General features: G+C 38.4%; 1 protein-coding gene across 16 annotated transcripts in view; it reads right to left on the reverse strand.

Moving 5' to 3' along the window:
- Positions 1-26110, reverse strand: part of BBX (BBX high mobility group box domain containing) — a 280074-nt gene that overhangs the window by 101032 nt on the left and 152932 nt on the right. Inside the window, exon 1 of one of the 16 annotated variants that reach the window (XM_068546799.1) lies at positions 24068-24098. The exons of 14 other annotated variants lie outside the window; for them this stretch is intronic. The gene's annotated coding sequence lies outside the window, so the exon portion shown is untranslated. Of the gene's footprint in view, positions 1-15878; positions 15900-24067; positions 24099-26110 lie in introns of those variants that run through there. One more of the 16 variants, XM_068546800.1, reaches the window with a different exon arrangement.

The raw sequence follows: 26110 nt of genomic DNA on the forward strand, positions 1-26110 counted from the left end.
TACCGACGCTATATAGAGAGAAGAGGAAACAGCTATTTTTGTGGCTTATTAATCATTTCAGGATGAGATGCCTGAGTGGTAATTAAACCCATACTGGGTCTTAATACCGGATATTTTATAACACAGTTTTTAAACAGTAAAAGAAATTAATGGGAAACTATACGTCAGGCAAGCTGTTATCAACGGGAGAGGTCAAAGTGATTGCCAGTGCCCAGAGAAAAATACATCATTTAGCCTCAAGGATTCTGATTATGCTATTTGATTATGTGTGAACTGTGTTTAAGTGTATGTGCCTTTGCATATATTTATGTGTAACTTCAATATTCAAACAGAATATCAAGAATCAAATGAATGGATGGTATATGTGGCTCTGGGGTTCAAAATAACCACATTCACCTCCCTCCACCTCAATGTTCTGATTCTTTCCACATAGCTGCTACGGCACTACGATAATGTATATCTTCTCTGATGCTCCCCAAATTAATCTCTCCATCCCCACAGATACAATAGAAAGATTTTATATTGCTAACAACACTTACCACATTTTCCCTTGAATTACAATTATTTGGGTGCATCTTACCTCCATCACTAGGCCTTTTTCTTGATGATCCAAGACTAGTTATCTTTATATAGAGGCATCTGGCTTATCAGAACACCAAGATCAGTTAGGTGTGAGAATTGTTATAAACAACCATATGAAACTCCATGCTAAATTATGGTGATAATTCACTATTTTTATACAGTAGAACGGCTTCAAAATTAACCCCCATCTCTCTCATTCCCGTGAATTCAGATATTTCTTCCTGAGTGGGAAAAAAGGAGGTCTGAAGACTATGTGTATAACACTGAATGCAGGCCAGGGTGGCATGTTCTGTGTGAGAACCACCGAACCCTGTGCTGTACGAAAAATAAGACTGATAACCTCTAGCACAGTCTAGAACAAAGTAGGGGGGAAGTAAGTATTTTTAGCATGAATGAAAGCTGAATTGAAGATAGTAAACCTGGGACAAAACAGTCAAGAAAAGTGTAACTGACCTAATGACCATGAAATACCCCAAACTATAAACTAGAGATTTTAATAACTTATAGTTATCTGATTACTTTTTAATTCACCATGGATCTGTTTTCAAACTGTGGAAAGAAGGCAAAAGAATGTGTGTGGGGGGAGGGGGGGAGGGTATGATGCTCCTGATTATCATTCAGAAGTAATGAGAAAGCAAGAGAGAAGAATGAAAGAAAAGGTGAAGAAAAACATCTTCTGAGAAAGAAAAGGGAAAAGAAGGCAGAATTTTGAGACTCCAGCATATTGTTTTTCTTATTTCAACAATGAGGAGGGGGCTTCCCTGGTGGCGCAGTGGTTGAGAATCCGCCTGCCAACGCAGGGGACACGGGTTCGAGCCCCGGTCTGGGAGGATCCCACATGCCGCGGACCAACTGGGCCCGTGAGCCGCAACTACTGAGCCTGCGCGACCGGAGCCTGTGCCCCGCAACGGGAGGGGCCGCGATAGTGAGAGGCCCGCGCACCGCGATGAAGAGTGGCCCCCGCTTGCCGCAACTGGAGAAAGCCCTCGCACGAACCGAAGACCCAGCACAGCCAAAAACAAATAAATAAATAAAAATAAAAGTAGCTGTAAAATTTAAAAAAGAAAAAAAAAAAAAAACAATGAGGAGGAAAAATTGTTAATTTTTGACGGTAACAGAGGACTACCTTTGTGATTATTTCGCCACTAAAAACCCCCCACGCATTATAAACTTCAGCTTCTTGTTCTGGAACATGAGCAAATTAAGCTAGCAATCTACATGTAATGAATGAAGCAATTGGGGGACTTTATTCAAAAGGGGTCCTTCTTCCTTTCTGCAAGACAACTGTAGAATAACAAATCAGGTTATTCAACTACCAGTGGACTCTGTACTTGAAAGACTCAATATCATAAAATTATGTTGCTGAGATTATCCAACGATGGAGGCTGAAGGTCCCTATCCAAAATACAGTTGACCCTTGAACAACACGGGTTTGAACTGTGAGCATCCACTTATACATCAAATTTTTTTCAATAAAAACAGACTGCATTACTACATGATCCACGGTTAGTTGAATCTACAGACGGGGGAGCCATGGGTACAGGCAGGTGACTGTAAAGCTATATAACCCCTGCATTCAAGGGTCAGCTGTATTGAATATTATCTTATAAAAACAAACCAACCCATGTGTTCCCTCTTCTTTGCCAGATGAGTTACCCTAATTAGATACTCGTAATACTGAAGTAAATGTAAATCAACTTGGTGATAAATTAGGAAAAACTTCATTTACCTATATTCTTCAAATGCAGCAAGCCCATTCATGAAGACCTTTACTGAGGTCAAACTTCATGAGAAATTTAAAGAAGAAATATCATAGAAGAAACAGGACAAAGTAAATACCACATTTAACAAAAGAAAAAAATGGACACTGAAGCCTAACAGGCCTCCTTTAGAATCCGGCCTCTACCACTAACTGCTTGTTGTAAAGTTATTCATCTTGCTGATCTTTCCACACATTAAAACTAAGTAATAGCTCTACTGTGAGAACACTTTTTACATAACACCCAGCACAGAGCCTGGCATCTAGAAGGTTCTCACTCCATGTTAGTAAATCCTCCCTTTACCCACAAGCTTTTTAGAGGGAGTAGGGGTTTAACAGGCAGCAAGTTCTCGCTTAACTCAGCCTAAGATGCAGTTCAAGAGACAGCACAGAGGACTCCCATTTAACAGTGGTCCACGTGCTTCCCAGATGATATAACCTCCAGCCTCAGCAACTGAAAAAGAAAGAGGGAAAGTTTCTTTTCTTTTGTCTGAGTGATATACAGTCAGAAACAGGGCCTTGACATAGTCATAAATTCTGTAAGATCCTCTAGCCTTTCCTCTTGTCTCACAACTTAGGCAATCAGCACACTTTAGCTTTTAAAACACTGTGTAAATGTAACTGTGTCACAGGGGTATTTTAGAGTTTAAACTGTTTCCTAAATGTCCAATAAAATCCCATTCAAATCATATTAATGGAAATTCAGACCAAATGAGACGGGGGAAGGTAAGGGAGGCCCACGAAATTTCACTGTCAGACAGCCATGCCTTCTAACCTCAAGTAAGGCCTCTCCTGGGTCCAACTAAGACTGTAAAGCTTTAGAGCTGTCTCAGATCTACAGAGAAGATGAAAAATCAGCGCCAAGAAATGGTGGTAAATCGGTAGCTCTAGGGCTTCCCACAAGTTGGACCAACCTGCTTAAAACCTTCTGAGAGTGCTGCTGCGCTCGACACCCCTCGCTTCCACTGCCTCGCGCACTCCCTAAAATTCTCCCACTTTCTGCCAAAACGGACATCCTCCTCCAAAGCCCAGGTAACATATCACTTCCCTTGTAAAGCCTTCTGTGAAAACCTTAAGTCAAATGCCATCGCTCTTTGATCACACTTGAGCTTGCTGGTCAAGCACTTACCATGGTGTTTCAGTTAGTTTTATCTATGCCCTCACTATCCTCCACAAAATAGGTTGTGAACTTCTAGAGGGAAGGCGTCATGGTTTCTTACTCTTCTGTCCCAGGACCTCAAACTGAGCCTGGTACACAGCGGTCACTGTAAAGGGTATTCATGGCTTATAATTTCCTCACCTAACACTTAACCACATATCACAACTTCCCAGAATGAATTGTTCCTAAGGATAATTTTAAAAACAATACTAACACACAGCTAATATTTATTAAATACTAATCGCTTCATACTTAATATTCATTATCTCATTTAATCCTTACAAGAACCCTTGAGGCAGGTACTATACTATGCATCCCAGTTGAAGAAGCTGAGGGTTAAGCCACTTGCCTAAGGTCACACAGTTAGCAGCAGAGAAGCTGGCACTAGAAGCAGGAAGCCCAACTCAAGAGCCCAAATGCACACCTAGGACAAGAAGCTCTAATATAAAGCCTTCCATCTGTTGATGCTCTGGGCATTTCCCATAGAACAAATAGCTTATAAGCCATGGAACTACCTAAAGGGAGCACCGAAGGGTTGGAAAGTGAACACTTTCAAAGGTTCACAGCAGAAAAGTAAGTGTACCTCTCTGATGACTCCAAGCGACAATTAAATTAGATTAACTTTAAAATTCTTTGAAGATTAAAGCCCTACAAGTGCTAATCATTATTATTTATTGTAATTCTAATGACAATTCTGAACTGTAGACAGATTAAATGAAAAATATCTTTCTGTAAAGTAATACTCTCATTTTAGAAGCAATTCAGTCACTCTATTCATGCAAAGAGTGTCTTTAAATGCACTCCTTATTGAAAAGCAGTAGCTCTTCAAGTTGAAACTTTAACTCTGTCAAGATGTTATCTACATGCTCTTCATGAATACTAATAAGACACACACTATTTAAAGAACGGCTTAGCTATACTGGCAGTTCTGGTTCCTGTGTCCTTCTCTCATGAAGGAATATGTATTCTAAGATCTCTAACACTTACAACTCCTTGACATTTAGCCTTAGGAGAGCTTAACGTGGTTGTCAAAATGCATGCTACTCTAGGCTACAGATAGAAACAACAGCTACCTTGAAAGAGATAAGGCACCAAAAGAAGTGACTCAGGGAAGAAAAACTACTTACACAAGGAACTCTGTAACAGGCTGGAACATGTTCCCCATCACACCACCCTCCCCCAAAAGCCCAACTCTCTGTTTTCTTATAATTTTATGGTGGCGTTTACATTCTTCATCACAAAGTCACCAAATTCCTACTCTTCAACAGGCTTAGCATAATACATTTGCCTCTTTTAGCTTCTAAATTAACAAAGGTGCTTTTCTTTTTTTTAATCCATTTATTAGATGGTTAGGACATACTTATCCCACCAACAAGAATCTGATGCACAACAAGACAAACTCACGGGAGTCTCTTCCTCATTTACTCTCAATGCAGCTGAATGCGCATGTATTGATCACATGTTGAGCTATGCACTGTGGGAGTTACGTGTACAGCCTTACCTCTCATTTAACCATCGCCCCTGCCGCCTCTGCTCCCCTGCCAGGCTGGTGTCGTCCTGTCTGGCAGCACCTGCCCTGTGCTTCCTCAGCTCTCCCAGGCCCGCACACCATACCCCACACACCCATTCTCACTTTCTGTGCAAGTCCCTCTGAACTCCCATTTCTGAGGAGCTATCTTCATTTGCCCCAGCTCCTGTCTCTTTCCTCCCTAAGCACCTGTTTTGGCCACCCACATTTAATGGCTGTGCCATATTTTTTGACACTTGATTGTATAACAATCATCATTTTCCCGTACAATAGGTGTATAATGATTCCATATGAACTCCTCCCACAGAGACCCTTGAGGGTAAAGAACATGCCAGATGCTATGTTTTCTGGATCTGTCAGAGCAAACATCCCGTGCCAGACAGGGAGTACGTGAGGATGTGAACACAGAAACAACACCTCTCTGCTTTCTTAGTATGCTGTTTCTTTACAGTGTTTTGCTAGAAGGCAGAAGAGATATAAGGCTTGAAAAGAAAATATGCAGAGAAGGAAAAATAAGAACCCAGAAGGGTTGCTCGGGAGGGGAGGGGAGAAACAGGCAAATTGACAAGGCGATGTAATAAATATAATGAAATCTAAGTCACTTCCAAACAGCTGTCAGTACTAATCTAAGAACATGTTTTAGTAGCTTTATTCCGCTCTCTGGTTATTTGTTACTGACTCTCATTATTCTCTCAAAATAGAATAGCATAGCACCTTCAGCTCACTAGCTCTCTTTTCCTATCATAACTGGTCTGCTAATTAACCTCAACTCTGAACTCACCTAACCTTTTTTCTTTCCCAGTCTATCCCCAAGCTGCCAGCTGCTCCCGTGGTCTCACACTATTACAAACTTTTCCAACCTCAGGTTGGTCTTCAGTGCTCATTCATAGTCTTGACGTGTCTTAGTCCCACCCAATCCCACAGTGCCCATTATAACTTATTGGTTTCTCCTCAACCCCTATTGATGATGATGAGTAAGGACAGTAATAACAGTTATATATATGTATAAAATGCTTCTATATATATAATGCTTATGTATATATTGCTTCCTGTGTGCCAGAAGCTAAGAGCATTCTACTTATTAATTCTCTTAACACACCACAAGCCTAAGAGGTAGGTACTATTATAATCTCCTTTTTACGGATGAAAAAAACTGAGGCACAGATAACATACAGTTTGCCTTGTTTAGTTTGTTAACAAAGGTTTTTATAATATTATATGTATCAAAATGGTGGGACACAATTATCATATTGGAAAGAAGCTGAAGCACAAGAAGACAAGCTCACGGAGTCATTTACTGTCAATGAAGTTGAATACATATTTACTGATCACCTGATTAACTATGCATTATGTTTGTACATTACAGAATGTCCAAGGTCACACTGCTAGCACATAATTGGTGGAACCAGTATCTGGCTCCAGTCTGGCTTCGGAGTCTGGTTCTGGACCATTATACAATATTGCCTCCTAATAATAACTAACCTGATTAAACCTTTGCTACCTGCTAAACACTGTATATGAATTAATTTCTTTAATCCTCCATATACCTCTTGGAGAAAGGAACTATAATGGTCATATATTATACAGGAAGCAGCTGGGAATGACAAAGCTTAAACAACATGCCCAAGGCCATTCTGCCAGCATGTGGCAGAGCCAGGATTCAAACCTAGGTCTTCTGTCCCCAGAGCCCAAGCTTCTCCATACTGTCCTTCCCGCCATAATCCTAGACATTCTAAGAAAATATCTTTGCCTCCTGGTTAACAGAAAGGTCTTCATATGTGGACCCTCCCGAAGTCCCACCTTGCATACCAATTTCAAAACTTGTTTCTTCTACCTTATCTCAAAGGCAGAGTTTCAAGGTCAGCTCCTCCTCTCGATCCCAGTCTGTGCTTCTCATCTTTCCTGCTACCCTGGGCCATTAGTCTTTCAGTTTCTTTGATGAACTATTGATGAACTATCAACAGTTCCTTCTAGTTAATACCTCCTCTTTCGGTCTGTACACAATCTCAAGTCTAAAGCCCTCTCTGAATCCTCCTCCTCCTTTAGCTAGTCCTCTTTTTTGTTACAATCTGGCCTCCAGCCATCAGGCCAGGAGACTGCCTAACCCCAAGCCATGAAACCAGCAGCCAAGAAGAACTGGCCTGCCTGGTACTAAGACTGTTCACAGGCTCCACCTTGCACTTCCCTTACTGACTTCCTTCCTAATCTTCTTGGTTCTAAAGCCCAGGATTAATTTCCTAGAAAGCATTCACAGCTCATTCCAACTGTGTCACAGGCTCTGGCTTCTCTACCTCAATGATTCACGCTTACATCTTTGATTTCTAGCCTCTCAGAGAAAACACCTTGCCTGGGCCAGCCCTCTGTCTCCACCATATCCGTGGGAAATATGCCAGAGCCCGCATGGTGCATAGGAACTAGACATTCCTTCCTTTCACAGAAACATCTGGAAAACATATACTATCTTTTCTACTTTCTCACCATAAGTTCAAATCACTGCAAATGGCTCCTAGCCCCGACACCTGATCTCTCACCACGTTCTGTCCCCTCCACCTGTTACATGCATGGTCTGCTCCCGTCCATCCCCCATACTGGCTCATCGGTCTGGTCTTCTTATCTATAGCCATGCTGACTTCAATTCTCCACACTACAAATATCTGCTCATGCCCTTCTCCTGCATGAATCTCTTTAATAGTCCCTCAATGTACTCAGGAAGACGTCCAAACCTCTTCCTTCATAGAGCACACAAGATTCTTCCTGACTTCGTCCCTACTTAGTTTTACGGCTCACGTTTCTTTGCTCAATTCTCACTCTTAAAGCTCTACCTACACTGTATTACATGCCATCACCTGGAACTCACCAGGGACTCTCACCTCTTCGCATCTGTACTACTGTCTCCTCACAGTGGAGCTCGGATCTCACATAAGCCCCCACTGGCCCTTACTAGTTTGAGAAAGAGGTGCTTCTTAGGTGTCTCCACAGTACCCTGTACTCAATATCCATCCCCCAATGAAACGGTGTGTTTCCCTCTGTATATCCCACTTGTCTTTGACAGAGAACGAGGGCTGTATAATGTTCACCACAGTATCTGCAGGGCCTGACACAGAGCCGGGCCCACTGTGGGCAAACACTTGTTCAGGTCTGCTCCCTGCAGTCTCTTCCTGTCACCTTTATTGCTTCTCATTTGCCACTGCTTCTTTTCTGCTCCTTCCTCACCATGCCTTGCTCTTTCTTCCTGCCCTGTGACCCTCCATCTCAGAAGTTCCTTGCACCAACTTCAAATAGCATTCTCAAACTACTAAACCAGAACACCTGGCAATTTTACTTGTTTGGAAATACTAGTTTCTAGGCAACAAATGTCAAAATGACTCAATGAATAATTTTGACCTCATAAAGAGAAATAATTATCTATTTCCTTTTCTCCTGTACCCATCACTGAACATGATTTAATCTTCTGTGCACCAGTTTACATACAGCCCTTTAAATTGTAAGAATGAGCATGCATATTTTTAAAAGCAAATATGTTAAACTCCATCTAAAATAATCAAAGTTTAAAAAATTATTTTTTCATTTATATTAACTTAAAACGTTTTCTAAACTAATAAAAAGGTCTGGATGTCTTTCACCATCCTGATCTCTAATTATAACTTAAAAAAAAAAACCCCAGAAACAATGGGTCTAGTTAAGAATCAACAATCTATGATACCTCTAGATGGAAATCTCTTTTTCCTAAGCTACTGTTCTTTACTCTAAAAAGATGGCAAATAATCTTAAGTTACAGTTAAATTTAGTTTACTTAATAAAGCAAAACTCCTCAGTCTTAATGGTTACAAAGCAAAACTATTTTTCCACAATGTAAAAAAGAATTGGTATTTCTTATTTTAGTAGTTACAGTGTTTATTGAAGCAGCTTATCCTAGCTTCTGCAATGCCCACCTGCTTTACACTGTGGCACACCGGAACTGAGTTAACTTGTCATTTACCAGATCACACATTTTAAGAAGGTAGGATGTTCCTTATCTATATATTCCCAAATGCTTGGACTACTGTCTTGAATGTATTATGTATTTAATGAAAAGTGCTTGAAAATGCATTAACTTGATGATGTTATATCAGACTGCACATTTGCCAAGGAAATTAATTAGAATACATAGGGAGCTATGATACATTTATAGTTTCCGTTTAGAGTTAAGCAGAAAACCATTTGTTTTATACTTGCTTCACACTTGGTGAAATTTTTTCCTTAAATATATTCCAATTTTCTGACTTAATACACATGATACAAAAGTGCTTATTTGCTGATTCAGAGTCATAACAGTGCCCTGTTCAGAGCATTATACATTCCATTTATGTTCCTTTCAGGTGTTATAGTCTCTTAAAATGTTTGGTCTGAATGTGCTCTAACTTCGGTGCCGAGTACTGAAAGCTTTTTTTAATTTACCAAATGCATTAAATTCATATTTGTTTTAAAAAGTTCTTCACTTCATAGAATTAACAAAACAAGTTCCTATTTGCATACCGTTTGCTTGCGTTTTTTCCCTTTTGAAAACTACCAAAGTGAGAATATAAATGGCTAGATGTTTTAGGATGACCCTAAATTCAGTCTTCTTTCCTTCCATTTTTCTCTCAGTGCACAGTATGAGAATGGACATTACCCACAAAATACATGTTTACTGAGGCATCCTGTAATATTTTTCTTACAACCTAATTTACATAAGTCTGCTGCTCCCTCTGCTGGCCAGATTTTTATCCTCTAGCATCCTATTTAAATAAAAAGGCAATGCTTTATACTATAAAGAAAACAAAAGCTCCTCTATAAAAAATTATAAACCAAATAAACCTGGAAAATCACTTAAGAAGCTCTTCTACATCATTAAGGCATGGCATTAGCTGATTTTAGGGAGAAGCAGTCTTCCAAGTATTGAATTTTCAAATTTAGTGTCATTTTGCCCTTAAGCAAGATTCTTAACTCTACTAAGACCATTTCTCATTAATTCAGTTCCTTTTTACCTGGAATCTCCACGGTACTTTGCAACGAGTATCTAACCAAGCCTTCCATATTTACATGAACGGCATTATGTAGAGTGGGCAAGCAGGAGGGAGCTTGCCTCACTCATACACATAGTGATTTGTCACAGCAGCAAGAGTTAATGGCAGAATATACAGTCAACAACAGGGGCTACACAGTGCTACCCATATGCCCACACTACTTTTTCTTTCACCTTCCTTTTTCAAAGATGGAAGTTACTTTGCTGACATATGTAAGAAATTCTGTTTTGATTATTATAATAAAGCTCTTTATAATATGAAATTTGGATACATTTCACTAATAAGTTCTAAATATATTTTCTAATAAGAAAAATCAGTGCTGCTCTAAAAACCTCCTGGCTACTTTAATTGCTACTTCCCAATCATGAACCACGTTGTAACTTGCAAAGCATGTATTGCATATATTAATTTATTTAATATTATACAATCCTGTTAAGTGGGTGTAATTAAGCCCACTTTACAGCTGAGTAAGAGGAGCCTCAGATTTACATAATTTTTCCAATGTCATCAAGGGGCAAAACAGGGACACAGCCTAAAGGCTCTGACTTTAATCCCAAAGCACGACTACTTTCTTCCACTTAACTGCATCACTGATTTTAGCTTTCAGTCAATACATTTATTTTGAGAGGAAAAGGAATTCCATTTCATAAGCCTTTTTAAGCATTATTTTAGTGCCTTAGCATTTACTTAGCTAGAGAATTCCCAAATTTCCAGTCATATTTCAAAATAGTCCTTTGTATGGATTTAGACACACTACATACGTTGGGGAAGGGAGGGAATCAGGGAACAAGAAAGCACACGTATCTGTGACTCGGTGCACTTTGCTTCACTTTGCATTTTGTAAATATTGATGTTGCAGCTCCTAAAGTGCTCTCAGAAGTAGTTATGACTGATAGCCCATGAGTGCTGTGTCTTTCAAAACAAATACGCTTTACTGATGGAGAGCACGTGCATCTCCATCTAATTATTCTGAGAGGCAGGGTGGAACAAACAACATGATTTCTCAACTCAACTCGGCATTCTACGTTGAACACAATAGGCAGGTTACAGTTTAACACATACCATGAAAGCTTGTCATTTCCATGAACAACACAACCTGTAAGGGAAGGGCACTACAAATCTGCCATATGATCCTAGAGCAGCATAAGACTTCCCGTGGTTATTGCAAATATTTTTAAGTATAAACAAAAATTCAGAACATATTTATTACAAAAAGGGTTTTTTACATATGTCCAAGTATTTACTGGATTTTTAAAATATGTAATAATATATACAGTTTTAGAATAAAAGTAAGTTTGGGCAAGAATTTGAAAAAGAACCAACTGGAGTAAATAAAATATGCTTGCTCACCCCGATTTTAGGAAAATAAATAAATAAAACCTGTCATTGTCTGATGTGTACCCAAAGTCACAAGCTAACAGAAAATATCAGGCACATTACTTATATCCTATTAAAGCACTTCTCAAACTGGAAGGTAGGCCTCATTGAGGAGCCAAAGAATTCTGCTTGCAGTGCTATCCCAGCTGTCTGGATTCAGTGACTACCAAATCTGTTCCTGAGAGGTAGGCAAATTCCTCCTCAGCTCTTATGTTGCTCCTCCAGGGAGACCTCCTGATCCCAAATCAACCTTCTAAGGACCTACTAATGCACTAGGATTAAGAGAGATGATACTGATTATAAAAGATGAGTTGGACCAGTAAAGGACTTCTTGTTGAGATAAGATCTATATAATAATGAAACAATTTGGGAACTAGACAGCACACAATAGAGTGCAATAAACATGGTCCAAACGATTAGGGAATATTTAGTATGCAATAATAAGACATTCTCAGCACCCAGATACTTGGCAATTATAATAGACATTGGAGAATTCACACAATTCTCTTTATTCACTTTGATGATTCCAATTCGTCCCAGTGTCAACCCTTTAACTAATGGCTAAACTTACCCACATCACTGAGGAAACTGCCAGGGGTGAACTCCAGGTTCTGGGATTTCCCTGTCACTGCAAACTTTGCCAGCTCCCACCTGGCTTCTCTTACTCTGGGCACCAGCAAAAATAGCCCTTTGAAAAGATCCTGAAAACAACTATTCAGATCCTCGTTGTCTTGTTATTTAAGACTGGGGTAGGGTCTGCAACTTTCCACAGGATGAGGTAGCTGGAAGGAAGTCAGGTGGCTGGCTATTCCTGAAACCTCAGGCTTGACTTAAGAAGAATTGGCTGGCACTTTATGGGAAAAAGTGATGCTTAAGGGAACACAGAACTGGAATTTTGTTGGCATTTACACAGAAACTGGTCAATGATGATCTGAGACAGGTGTAAAGTGTAGTAATATTTTCATGCTTCTCATATTCATTTTTCTCTTGCTTGTAGAGCTTTTGCATCGAGAGAAGATGGGAACTATGGAACCAGTAATAGTAGCAGATTCAGAGTAAGGAGGCCCAGCATCTAGTCCTGGTTTTCACCTCACAAAAAGAGAAAGATTCAATACCAGACCCGAATCAAGGACAAAATTAGTAATTGATTAAGTAGGAAAACTGTGGAAGGTCTTCAAGCATCAGAACCTTGGTCTAGATGACCTTGAAGACCCATTGATACCATTCTCTGCTATGATTTTTGCCTCGATGTCTCCAGCTGAGACCAGGCTGTACTGCAGAGTCCCCCCTCTCCTGTATATAGGCCTTCCTTCCCCTCTCTCATCTCCTACCAGGAAGATAAAGACACAATAAATCAGCTTTCACAGCCCCTCACACAGCATTTACACTGGTGACAATTCACCTGGATAGGTAGGTCTTTAAAAAATAAAACAGCTGTTTTGTATATTTCTTCCCACATTGCTTTTCTCACAGTCTATGCCAACCCCTTCTACCATTAATTAACACTGGATTCTATAATTTGAAAATTGAATACAATTTTGAATCTTGTATATCTTCATTAAGTTGTTTTTAATTACTGACATTTTAAACATTTTCCATGTGCTTCTTAGAATTCCATATTAAGGAAAAATAACTCTTCCAACTTTTAAATAAGACTTCCCAACATCTTTTTAGAGAGTGTATAGGAAGCATTTTTTCCCTTAAAAGAAAAAGTCAATTTCTAATAGCTTCAAATCAAGGCCATGGAGGCCCCTAGTAATTTTTTTTACTTTATAAATAATTGAGTGTATGCTTTTTTATGGAGATGTCAGACTCTCAAAGACCAGGAGATTCAGACTGCTAACAGGTTGGTTAGGATTAAATCACCTTTGCCCTACTTTTGCATTTATTAAGAATCACGTAAGCCTGGAGAATCTGGAGCAAAACTCTGCCTATGACACTGGAACATTTGAACACCACAATATGCAGCTCAGACAGGTAATAAATGTGGCTAAATCTGAGACTTTAAATCCTGGGTCTCTTCACATCAATCCAAACCATTCATGTGCCAAGAGGGGAACGAGCTGGAACAGTGAAGAGCTCCCTGGTGATGGAAATATTAATGGGGAATTATAGGTACCTAATACATGAACAGTAGACAAAGGGGGCTGTCCTTCACCACTGAAAGTGCTAAATTATTAACTGTGCCAAGCCCAGGCAACTACTGTCACTATTCTTTCAACACCTAACTTCCAGACAGTTTAAAACGTTTACTTTTCTACCTAAAAATTACCACAGGTTTATAGTAATAGAAATCTAGTCATCATATATCCATTTAAATATGTTATACCTAATATTTAGGATTTACAAAGTCAAAAAGAATGCTGTGTAATAGAAACAATAAACACTTCCATTTCAGACATTTACTTTCAATTTAACTACATTTTTATTGTAAATAAGGAAAGACTTGTAATTTAAAACTGAAAATAGAATTTTCATGTGCACAAAGTATGCCTTTTATCATTTTCTTTCTGGACTTAATCATACATCAGGACACTATTCTAACTACAATCATTAGTTCATTTAATCCTCAAAACAACTCTAGGAAGTAGGAAGCCTAATTATCCACATTTTACAGATAAAGCAGCTGAGGCCCAGACGGAAACTTGCCCAGGGTAACAGCCAGGAAACTGGTACAATGGACACCAGGATTCAGACTCTAGTGGTCCAATGCCATACTACACTGCTGTTCAATACTTCTTGTCCATACATAGATGGCTCTAGAAGCATTTGGGAAAATGATAAACTCTGCAGTTGTCGCAATGCATTTTTTAAAATGGGATTAAACTAAAAAGGTTCCTATTGAGTCCTCTGAAGATCAAGAGGGCCTCAGAAGTAAAACACATGATGATTACCTTTGTCAGCTTTAACCTGTGATTTTCTTTTTCAAGTGACATGCACCATGTACTGCTAAAGTGACTTAGTATAGTTTAACTTCCCTGTAATTAGCATTATGAGCCTGCACCACAATTAAATCATTGCCTTACCTCGGTAGTTTATAAGAGTTGTATTATTAAATATCCTTGAGTTCACTGAATGATTTTTATATAAGAAGTAAATATTAACAGACAGAATCCAGATAAATATTTTGTTGGGTGATTTTCCCCCCCCCACTCTTTGGCTGATTAGTTAAGTATTTCATAACTAAAACTTGCTTTACTTAGTATTCCCCAAATATCCTGGAGTCCATATGTTATAACAACTTTCAAAAACTCTGAGATTCATCTAAGAGGTATCTCTGCTACCAAACGGTTATATGGAACCCTAAATCCTAATTTCTCCTCTGTTACTACAAATCTCACACCCTGGGTAGGATAAAGCAAAGTATGTGGGAGGTGCAACAGGTGCAAGAGCTATAACTACTTCATTCATAAATGTGACAGTATCTGAACCACAACCACTACCGAACTTTGGGAATTCTGTAACTATAATTCTCAAGTCCTGTCTGGAATGCTCCCTAAACATACTGCAGTCAGAAATTCATGGCCAGGTCCCTATCATCAAAAAAGATGAAATTCTTTTAGACACATTAAAAAGGGAACAGGGGTGGGGGAAAGAATGGTTAAAATTGGACTCTACTACTGCTAAAATGGAGAGAGGGAAACCAGAAGATTTCTCATGGTTGTTTCTAGACACTGGATTCTACGAGATATAAATTTGGGTTGGCTAATAAAACTGTACATTAGAACTGAAAGGGACCTTAGGAATCACAGACCAACCCCATCAATTTAAAGATCTGTAAACTAAGTTCACAAAAGGTTGGGTTTAAAATTAAATCTTCTTATTATCTGAGTTGGTATAAAGTCTGGTCCCTTTTGAGCAAATTATTATCATTATTATTAGGGTTTTTTGGTTTGTTGTTCACTGAATTACAAACCTGAGATTGCATTAAAGTTGTATTATTAGTAAGACAAATGAGTAAACCGCCATTTAAAAAATTCAGAATTGCCAGATTTATTTACAATCAAATAACAGAAGAACTCTTTCTTTCTCTTCCTCCACTTTCAGCCTATGAAATGAACTGGATCACTATAGGCAAAGCTTCTAAAGGGCAATTTTATTCTATTATCCTAATGAAAGAAATCACTGCAGAATGGAACAGCCAAGAAATGATCTGTTTGAGAGCAACTTACAATTCTCCAGGTTCCTTGCTATTTGAAAGAATAAAATATCTCAAAGAAAAAGTACATACCAACAAAAAAACCTAGTGGCCGCAAAATGTAGGAGAGCAAAAACCTGCACTGAGAGTTAACTGAAAATCAATCAATAAAGACAAAAATCAGGAAAGTTGAATGAAGGATTCCATGGTTTGGGGGACTTTTGCCCAAAACACAATATTAGTCAAAATGCTCTAGGACACAGGGAGTATTTCTGTAAGGCATTACTTACAGCAGATAGCAAGCAATCAGAAAAGTGGAAATCAGGATCCATTACTCATGGCAGGATAACCTGCATTATCCTCTTACAGATGCATCACTGGCGAGAGCAGATGAAGAAAAATGAAGGCTGAGAAAGAAAGGAAATGGTGTTTCTTTTACACGTAATTTTCAGCAAACTTTGATGAGTTTCGATCCTGGATAAGTTTTCCTCCCTCTCCTTCCTTCAATTTCTTTTAGAAAAATCATCTTGGTTAGGTTGTTCAAGTGTGACTTTGCAACTAGCCTAATGTGGTCCCAAATTACCACCTTCAACATTCCTTGCAGCAAGCACCTGATTAAATACTCTCTGGTTAAGTGGATCAAGGTAGCTTTACACCAGTTCCAAGAACAAGAACCTGTCAAGCTGACAAATCAGTATCTTTACCCTGTCGGATACTGTCTCCTGTCAGGACGGTTTCCTATTTCTTAAAACTTGCTTCTCCACTTTGGCAGCCTCCTATCAATCTATATAAGGGCCTGGCTCCTAAAGCATGTAAATTCTTATTTTCCATTCTCTTTTTTTCTCTGAAGATTACACCGTTGACCTGATCTGGCAGGAAGTTTTCTGGAAACCATTAGCAGTGACCCTACCACTGAATTAGAACTGCATTTCTACGAGAGCCAATTTTAATTTCTAAAATACCTAAATCAGTTGCGGGTGTTTTAAAACGACTCATAAAAAAGGATCGCCACTACTATGGTGCTGCTTTCCCCCCACCCCGGCCCCCGCCCTTTGTCCATAGTCAGAAAAAAAAGATGAAAGGCAGGAAGTAGCCTAACTATCAACAAGCAGTTTTCCTTTGAAGACAGATAACAAAATACTGCAGTTAAAAGTATATCTGTAATTGCAAAGTTACTCTTCTTGAACAAATTCCAAGTACAATATCTGCCTTTGATCTTGGAAAAGCATTTTTCTCACTGTTCATAGCTGACACTGATAGTTCAGTTAGGCACCCCTGCTCCCAAATATGGGAAAAATGTTCCCTGAAATTCAATCATGTGAGTTATTAACTTTTAGCCGTCAGCCTAGAAGTAGCTGCTTATGGTCTGCCACTGCTGCTGCCTGGGAGAGTTCTGCCTGCTCTGACGATATGAGGACTTGTCATAGTAACGGCATCCCCCCGACCACCTGTGTGATGTCGGACTGTCCTGAAGAGTCATTCAGCATCTCCTTGGACAGGGACCATTATCTCAGTAAAACATATATTACAACTATGAGCAAAAAGTTTGAGGACCTTAAACCTACACTGTTTAAGGTTTTAAAATGAAATCCATTCTCAACCTTCATTTTCTATTTCAGCAAAAGCCTAATGGTAATATGTGGCTTCAATAATGAAGCAAGTCTCTTTTAAAACAATAAAAATATTCCTAGTGTCTCCATGGTCCATTTTAAACAATTAGGGGAGATAAATACCATAGCATTGTACCATTTATTCAAAAATATTTTCTTAACTTCAACAGCTATTGGTTGTGGATCTCTTAATATAAGGAGGAAACAAGAGACATTAACATGGTAAAATTATGGGGTTAAGCTCTTATCTTTGGTAATTAATAGCCCTTAAAGCTCAATTAGTAGAGAGAAACAGTAGTATCTAACTGAACCCTAAGAAAGATTTGTAATCCTAGGTTAAAATCCCCCATTACAACAATAGGACTTTTTCAGGCAATGAGAAAAAGAACACCTTCCATGGAAAAGAGCTATGCTTTTAAAGTCCACGCACGCACGCACGCACGCACGCACGCACGCACACACACACACACGTACACACATACACATATACATACACTCTCAAAGTGTAGAGCTGATATATTGATAGATACCAGAGAACTGCTATCTGAACTTGGATAGTAAAGTATTCCATGCTCTCATAAAATATGATTTTGATTGAACATGACCCCAAAAGCCAAATCTAACTTTTGAGACTCTCTGAAAGTAGCATTAACCACCTAAGCATGTGAACACATAGTGACTCACAGTAACTGCAAGTAACATCCTAGGTAGCAGAATTAAGGAACGATAATCGTGTCACTCTGTCAGCATCAGGCAAATGTTGTCATTAATAAATCCTGACAATACCCTAGCAAAATAGCCATTTTCTTTTCCCTGAAAAAGAAAACTTTGCCTCCCATCCTTACGAAATGGCAGTGATTTTACAGATATATAGGGAACACACATAAAAAAGCATACATTTCTAAAATGTACAGCTCCAGAGAGCATCAAACCCTGAATCCCACCCTCTTTGTGAAATACAAATAAAGCACTAAATAGGAAGAAAACTCTCAACAAGAAAGGGCATAGGAATTAGGTAATCAAGAAATTAAAAACAAAACAAAACAAAACACCTTTCCTTAAATTCATTTATAGCAACATTTATACCCCCTGATTCTAATTTAGAAGAAAACAAGCTGTAGAAGTGTATCTATACATAGAAAAGACACTGGAAGGATAAACATCAAAATGTTGTGTTCACAATGGATATGGAATAGTATATGCGTTGAGGGTGATTTCCATTTTTGTCTTCATGCTTTTCAGTGTTTTTGACGTGTATTATAAACAAAAAAGAAAGCCAATAAGGTGTTTTAAAATCAGATATTTTAAATGTAATTTAATAGAGAACAAAGTAGCAGGCTTCTGAGGTACCAAATCAATAAGCTGCAGTGGAAAGTCATTTTCTCTTTCTGATCCTGCCTGCAACCATGTGACATCTTTTCACACTTGCTCAAAATTAACTGCTTCACTACATAATGACTGCAACTACAGCAAATGGGCCTTTTTGTCTGTAATTCAATTACTGTAGAAGGTTTTATAGTTAGAATATTAAGAAGTGAAGCGTGCATTTGACTACATACAGAGAAATATAGCAGACTCTCAACATACCATATGCTAATTAAGAGTGAATTTAAAAATTCCATTGTCTATTTATCCCAGAGGCATCCTAGCTTATTAACCACCGCTGTGGGTCTAGTGGGAGAGTAGAGACATTGTTCTGTCTCATTTCCAGGTAACGTAAGTGATTTCCATACTGTGATCAAATGCCAGAGTTGGTTTGCTAGAATGTGTTCCCTGGGCCCCGCCGTATCTTATTCACACAACTACTGCGACTTTATCACCTTGGATAGAAATTTTCATGTCTTCCACACTTGATTGAAGCATACTGACTACAAAGAATGCATCCAGTAAATGATAGACAAATGAACGAACTGTCCTAGAAATAACTAAACTTGCAGACAAATGTCAGAAATGGCTCAAGAAATCATAGTGAATCATCTGTAATCTCAGTAACATAAAACACTGAAAGAAAGCTAGTAAATGTTCCTTCCTTATGAGAGGTTTCTAGCAACTTAAGGCTTCTTTCCTTCCTTCAACCCCCTGATCACCCCTCATCCATGTTCCTAACATCTTCAAGAATTTATTCAACATCTGCTTTTAAAAAGAGAGGGGGCTTCCCTGGTGGCGCAGTGGTTGAGAATCTGCCTGCTAATGCAGGGGACATGGGTTCGAGCCCTGGTCTGGGAAGATCCCACATGCCGCGGAGCAACTAGGCCCGCGAGCCACAACTACTGAGCCTGCGCGTCTGGAGCCTGTGCTCCGCAACAAGAGAGGCCACGATAGTGAGAGGCCCGCGCACCGCGATGAAGAGTGGCCCCCGCTTGCCGCAACTGGAGGAAGCCCTCACACAGAAACGAAGACCCAACACAGCCTAAATAAATAAATAAATAATTAAAAGGTGCTAATAACTAAAAAAAAAAAAAAAGAGAGGGACAAAATCAGTTTTTTCTGTAGTACAATTATAAAGCTTGATTTTTCTCCTCACTAACTACAAATTATCTTTTGGATTTCATTACACTGTGCTGTTATGAAGAATGCTGAACATGTGTCATTTTATTTTACATTTGATTACACGATCAGTAGCTGCTGAGAACATGCTTTAGGTGTAGCTATAGGTGCAGCCTCCTCCATGATCTAGATTGACTTTTATAGCCAACAGGTGTTAGGTTTGGGAATTTATATCTACAGCATCCCCGCTGTTAGTTTTACTCTGAGACTGGGAGATAAAAGTTTACCCTCAGTTAAGCAACTGAGTAAAAGTATCCACAAGATAATTTAACTTAATAAAATAGTAAGTGTAGAAACCTCCAGAATTTCTACAGGATTATAGTACCATCCACCTTACTCTTTATGTATGTGGCATGCATCCTCAGAGTCCGAAGAGGAGAAACTTCCAATTACTTAATTGAGCATGGTTCTGCTCAACTTACAGGAATATCCTTTGCTCTAAATCAGCATTACTTAGTGAGGGTGCTTTTGGCATTTTGGGTGGGACAGTTCTTTACTAGGCAAGACTGTTTTCACTCCCTGCTGAGTCAACATACATCTTAGCTCCTTTCCCATCCTTTCATCCCCATCCTCAATCTCATGTAGTAACATTCCCCGATCGCTGAGAAAAATAATGTCCCACAACTTTCCAAACACTCCCGAGGTGACGGGCTGGAGGGAGTACTATGATCCGCACCCCCGCCCCCGCCAGTTGAGAATCACTGCTCTAAATAAACCCTATATATAAAAATTCACAAAGATAATTTAAACTCCCTAAAAAACAAGCTTCATAGGGCTCTCCCCACATGAAGAGCCCATGAATGACCGCATTCCCTAACACCTCCATCACCCCAACCTTACCCCTTCCATTTTCAGGAACATGCAAGGCTCACCTACACTATATTCTTAAGGCGTCCTTGGTCAGCTTGAATATTTTCTATGAACCTCTGACCATTAACCCTTATGTCATAAAACTTCTATGTCAGTTAATATTTCCATGTCTATCTGTGTTGATTACACATGAGATATCTAAATTGATTTAACCTTGTCAAAACAGGTTTCTAAAGCATTATTTATTCGCACTACAATCATGCTTCCTCTAGTCAGTTATTTGAAGAGCGACAAAGACCCAACTTGTTCAATTAATGAAATTAATTTGTTTCGGAATTGTAAATCTCTACTATTTTTTCATTGTCAGAACTGAATAATCACTTACATAGAAGTTGAAACACGAGTGCCTGCCTTATTTACATGTGCAGCAGGTCCTATAGGACCCGTCAACAGCTTAGAGGCCTTTTAAAAACTGGCATAGCAAGACCTGGTACTTCAATAGAATCACAAATGGTCTCCTATAAATATTACATAAATAGTGGTTTTAGTGGTTTCTGACTGAAAACCCAGCCTCCTTCAGGTATAGCAAGTCCTAATGTTTTCGTAATTTGGCTCTGTCGCCAGAGTCAGGCCAATCAACATTCTCATTTTACTTGGAAACCACTTCACCCTTGCTTTTTGCATGTCTACCACCACTTGTACTCCTTGGCTTCTGGAATCCTATTTGGATTTCACGATATTTTGCTTTGGGAAGAGATACTCCTTGAGATGGTAAAGGAGTCTGCTCAGGGTTAGCTCTAGTTAAAACAGGGAAGCCAGATGTGTTCATTTATGCCACCCTTCAACTCTGCTCTGCAAACAACTTTTCTAGACTTTCCTCAGAACCAAACAGTCCCATGTGGCCAATGAGCAAGTCTGGCTTTTTTGGCCCTCCATCATCCAAAAATAGGACTCGCTTGTCAGTGACGGCATTCTGGGCACAGTAACACTTATGGGCTCAGCAGGAAGCATCTGAAATCTTAAATTACGCTCTGCTTTACACTTGTTCCTCCCAGCCTTCCTTGATCCCTGGGACTCAGATCTGACTTTCCTACTGGTGCTATTCATTGCTACCAGACTTTCTGCTTTAAATGCCAGCCCTGAATCAAAGCCCAGAAAATTCCATGAGCCTAAATTTAGGGTAATATACATTAAATTATTACCATGGTCTATAAATTCCAAACAAGTCAAAAATTATGTATCTTTGTATCATCTTCACAAAATATTTGCTATGTAGCATAACTCTAATCTATATTGAGAACTTTACAATGTCCAGTATCGCGTTCAGTAAGAAAATCTGATGATACTGATATCAATTTTAAAGAAGCCACTTAGATTTCTAGTCTTTTTTTTTTTTTTTTTTAATGAAGCCCTTAAATACAACTTTGAAAGAAATCCCAGACCATCCTGCCTAATTCCACTTTGGCTATATCTAGTGCTTCATGTGGTTTGGCAGAAAGGTTAACAGTGTGGACTCTTGTTTTTACCTGGATTCATAAACCTTGATCAACAAATAATTAACTGTGTTACCTGGAACAAGTAACCTAACCTCTCTGTGCCTTAGCACCCTCATCTATAAAAAGGCGAACAACAGTCGTACCACACTGCGAGGATTAAACCAATTTATATATATATATATATATATATATATATATATATATATATATATATATATATACATGAACTGCTTAGAGTACTGCCTTGTTTATAGTAAGTGTATATGTATGAACCTTGCATAGAGTAAGTGTATATGAGAGTTTGCTACTATTATCATCGTTATGATTAGTCACGGAATGTAAGTATTCAAATCAACTTGAAATAAACTATAATTAACAACTACTAATCATTAACCTCATATAGTCAGAAAAGTAACAAATTCATTCAACACTGAGAACTTAACTTATAAACAGATGCCACAACTTATAAACAGATGCTATGCTAAGCTGACCCACACTGCTTTAATCTAGTGCTCTTATCAGTAAATATTACAAGTAGAGGAATACTTCTGCATTTCAAAATTCTATGGGTAGAAAAAACTGGGGGAAAACCAAAATATAAACAGTGGGAGATTAGTTTAAAAGGAACAATATGAAAATCCTTTTCTTGACATGAGATATTTGAGATAAACTGTTAAATGAAAAAAATAAGGAAAAGGTTCATGAGACATAAGAAGATTAAAATTTCTCTTTTATAAAAATACAACATAATAAATATGCTTATATATGCATAGACAAAAAAAAGAAGCCTGGGAGAATGAACACTGAATTGTTCACACTATTATCTCTATATAACAGGATTGAGTTTTTCTAATTTTTGTTAAGTTTTTAATAAATAAAAATAATTCAACAGTAAGAAAACATTGGGGTATACTGTAAGCTTTCATAAAGAATAAGCTTTTAAAAATACTAATTGGCTAAACAGAGATTAGCCAAATTATTCATAAATTTGTATGCACTATGCAGAATAAGATTATTAGCATATTAATAATTAACTATTTGAAAGCTTAACTCGAACAGCAAAAATCTTCCATAGAATCAGGCCAGTGCTTCTTACAACCTTATCTTAAAAGGAACTTTGGAACCACACCAAATATAAAATTTATATCTGTTATAAGCACAATGTCCTGTATGTGGCAGAAAACATACATTATTTTCTAATTGATGGCTATTCTAATAGAGGACCAGTTTTTTCTATGCTTGCTATTTTTTTTATAAAATTAAGAAAAAAATGGTTAGGAAAGCAGGCTTCCCCATGTTACTAAAACAGGTTACCAACATCATGTGTTTGAGAACATGTCAGGGATGTTGTAGAAACTTTCCTTACAATGAGTGGGCGATACGACAAAATCACTGATAAAAACTTTTCACTTTAGGATTATTTTAAAGTTCATATAAGTCCAGATACTCACGAACACCCAACCTTCAAAGAAAGACATTTTCTGTTTCAATTATACCCTTTAGTCAGGAATGCTGCAGGGCTAATTCTAAACACAAATATAAAGTGCCACCTAGTGGATATTTTTATAAAGTTTCTCTGCTTACACTTCAGTGTTATGAAGTAATCTTTAGAAAAGCTACTTTGGGTGGTTAAAAGGTACAAACTTCCAGTTATAAAATAAATAAGTCCTGGGGATATACTGTGTAGCATGGTAACTATAGTTAGTAATACTAAATTCCATATTTGAAAGTTTCTAAGGGAGAAGGTCTTAAAAGTTCTCATCACAAGAAAAAAAATTTCTAACTATGTGTGGCGATGAATGTTAACTAGACTTATTGTGGTAAGCATTTTACTCTATATACATACACACACTTATATATTGAATCATGTTGTACACCTGAAACTAATGTAATGCTATATCTCAATAAAAATAGACAGCTACTCTATATGAGGAAACAGCCATCCCTTACAGTATTTCCTCACCAATTAGTGATCTGAGCCGGTGGATAACATATCATTTTTTTAAAAAAACACACCTCTGACTGATAAAATTGATTTTATATCTCAAGTTGAACCTCTGCCACCATCACAGAGAATAAAAAAGAGGCCAGTTATCTTCTAAGTGTTCCAGGACCTGTAACGACAGCATACATAAGCTAGAAAGGAGATCCAATTTAACATCCTTTTATCATTCACTTCGGTTGATAACAATAAAATATTAGCATCATTATATCAGGACAGTAATTACTATTACATCTGCTCTACACTACATGAAAACAGATTCACTTGGTCTAAATACACTATATCTGGTATTTAGAAATCAGCAGGGTTTCCAGCAAAGCCTTTGTACAAGCTGCAAGGCCCTCGTTTACCATTAGAGGTGGCAGCAACACAAGTTATGACCAATTAAAATGAAATTAATGAAAAGAATTAAAGTGATATAAACACATAATCGAGGTAAAGTAGAAGGCTGAGGTATCTAAGTGTTCATAGCTTTAGTACGTGATAATTCAGGTAACAGTTTAGGGGTAGACTTAAACAGATGAATTCCACATCTATCTAAATTTTCCTAGTTATAGACTCAATATTTTGCCTTCGGAAGCAGTCTCTATAAATATTTTTAAAAGCTTCTAATTATCTAGATATTTTCAGATTCCCACATTGTAAAACAGAAATGATTAATTTATTTGGAGAGCATCATACTCACTGATGAAAAGTTTTGACTCAGAGAAGAGTTGTTCACAACCGGTTGTATTTGACAACTTTAGGAAAATTTTGAATGTTTTACTACTGTTCCTGGGTGTCATATTTAATTTATCGTATAATTTCTGTTTAAGGAGCTACTCTCCTAAAAATGAGATGCTTTCTTTTACAGAATTGACAGGGACTGCAAACACAAAATCCAGTCCTTGGAGGTCACTGTGTCCTCCAATTTACAGATGAAAAAACAAGATCCACAGGGGTCGAAGGTTAGATCAAGTTCACCAAATAACTTAGTGGCAGAGTGAAAATACAGGTCTCTTAATCACAAAATTAGAACCCTTTCCACTATCTCACACTGCCTTTTTATTCTTCCTCAAACAGAAATGGAATGTTTCCATTAAGTACTACAATTTCACTTTTAATCTAAAAGGTCCGCATGGGGACCTCCCTGGTAGCGCAGTGGTTAAGAATCCACCTGGCAATGCAAGGGACACGGGTTCGATCCCTGGTCTGGGAAGATCCCACATGCCGCGGAGCAACTAAGCCCGTGCGCCACAACTACTGAGCCTGCGCTCTAGAGCCCGCGAGCCACAACCACTGAGCCCACGTGCCACAACTACTGAAGCCCGCGCGCCTAGAGCCCACGCTCTGCAACCAAGAGTAGCCCCCGCTCACCACAACTAGAGAAAGCCCGCACGCAGCAACAAAGACCCAACACAGCCAAAAATAAATAAAAATTAAATCTTAAAATAAATAAATAAATAATAACATTATTAAAATAATAAAAATAAAATAAAAGGTCCACATGGTAAATGCTGCCCAGATGTGCATGAAGGGCAAATAGGAGTGTTAGAACTGTGAGTTTGTTCATGATCATCAAAGAAAATACAGCGGGATGGGTGCAAAGCAGCTTCTGTGGAGAAATTTACATCAGTGATTTTGAAGAGGGGACCAAGAGACCAGGGCGCAGACCCAGCAGTTATTAAAGTGGGAACCGTTATTGTTTACTGAGAGGGTAGAAGGAGCTGCTTCTGTTCCCCACTGGCATGGTCCTTAGACTTTCAGCAGCTGGGGAGATACCATTTCTTCAACAGGTGCGCAAAAAGTGATAGTTGAGAAACAGAAGTTCGCAGGGTAAACAGAAGTGCACGGGCTAACTTATATTACTTAAGAAAAGCTCTGATTTCCCTCAGAACTGCTATTTTTTACCTCTCATACCTCAAAGAGTAAGTATATACACACCACACATTCTTTCAGCTCTGAATCAGTTGCAGTTTCCAGGGTCTGAAACTTTTATCTGTGGTCTTCCTGTCAGATTTGGAGAAAGTGACACTTCTCTTTAACTTTTAATCTATGGTTAAAAGTGTCCTTTCTGT

Source organism: Eschrichtius robustus, chromosome 6, assembly GCF_028021215.1.
Source record: "Eschrichtius robustus isolate mEscRob2 chromosome 6, mEscRob2.pri, whole genome shotgun sequence".
Classification (NCBI taxonomy): Eukaryota; Metazoa; Chordata; class Mammalia; order Artiodactyla; family Eschrichtiidae; genus Eschrichtius; species Eschrichtius robustus.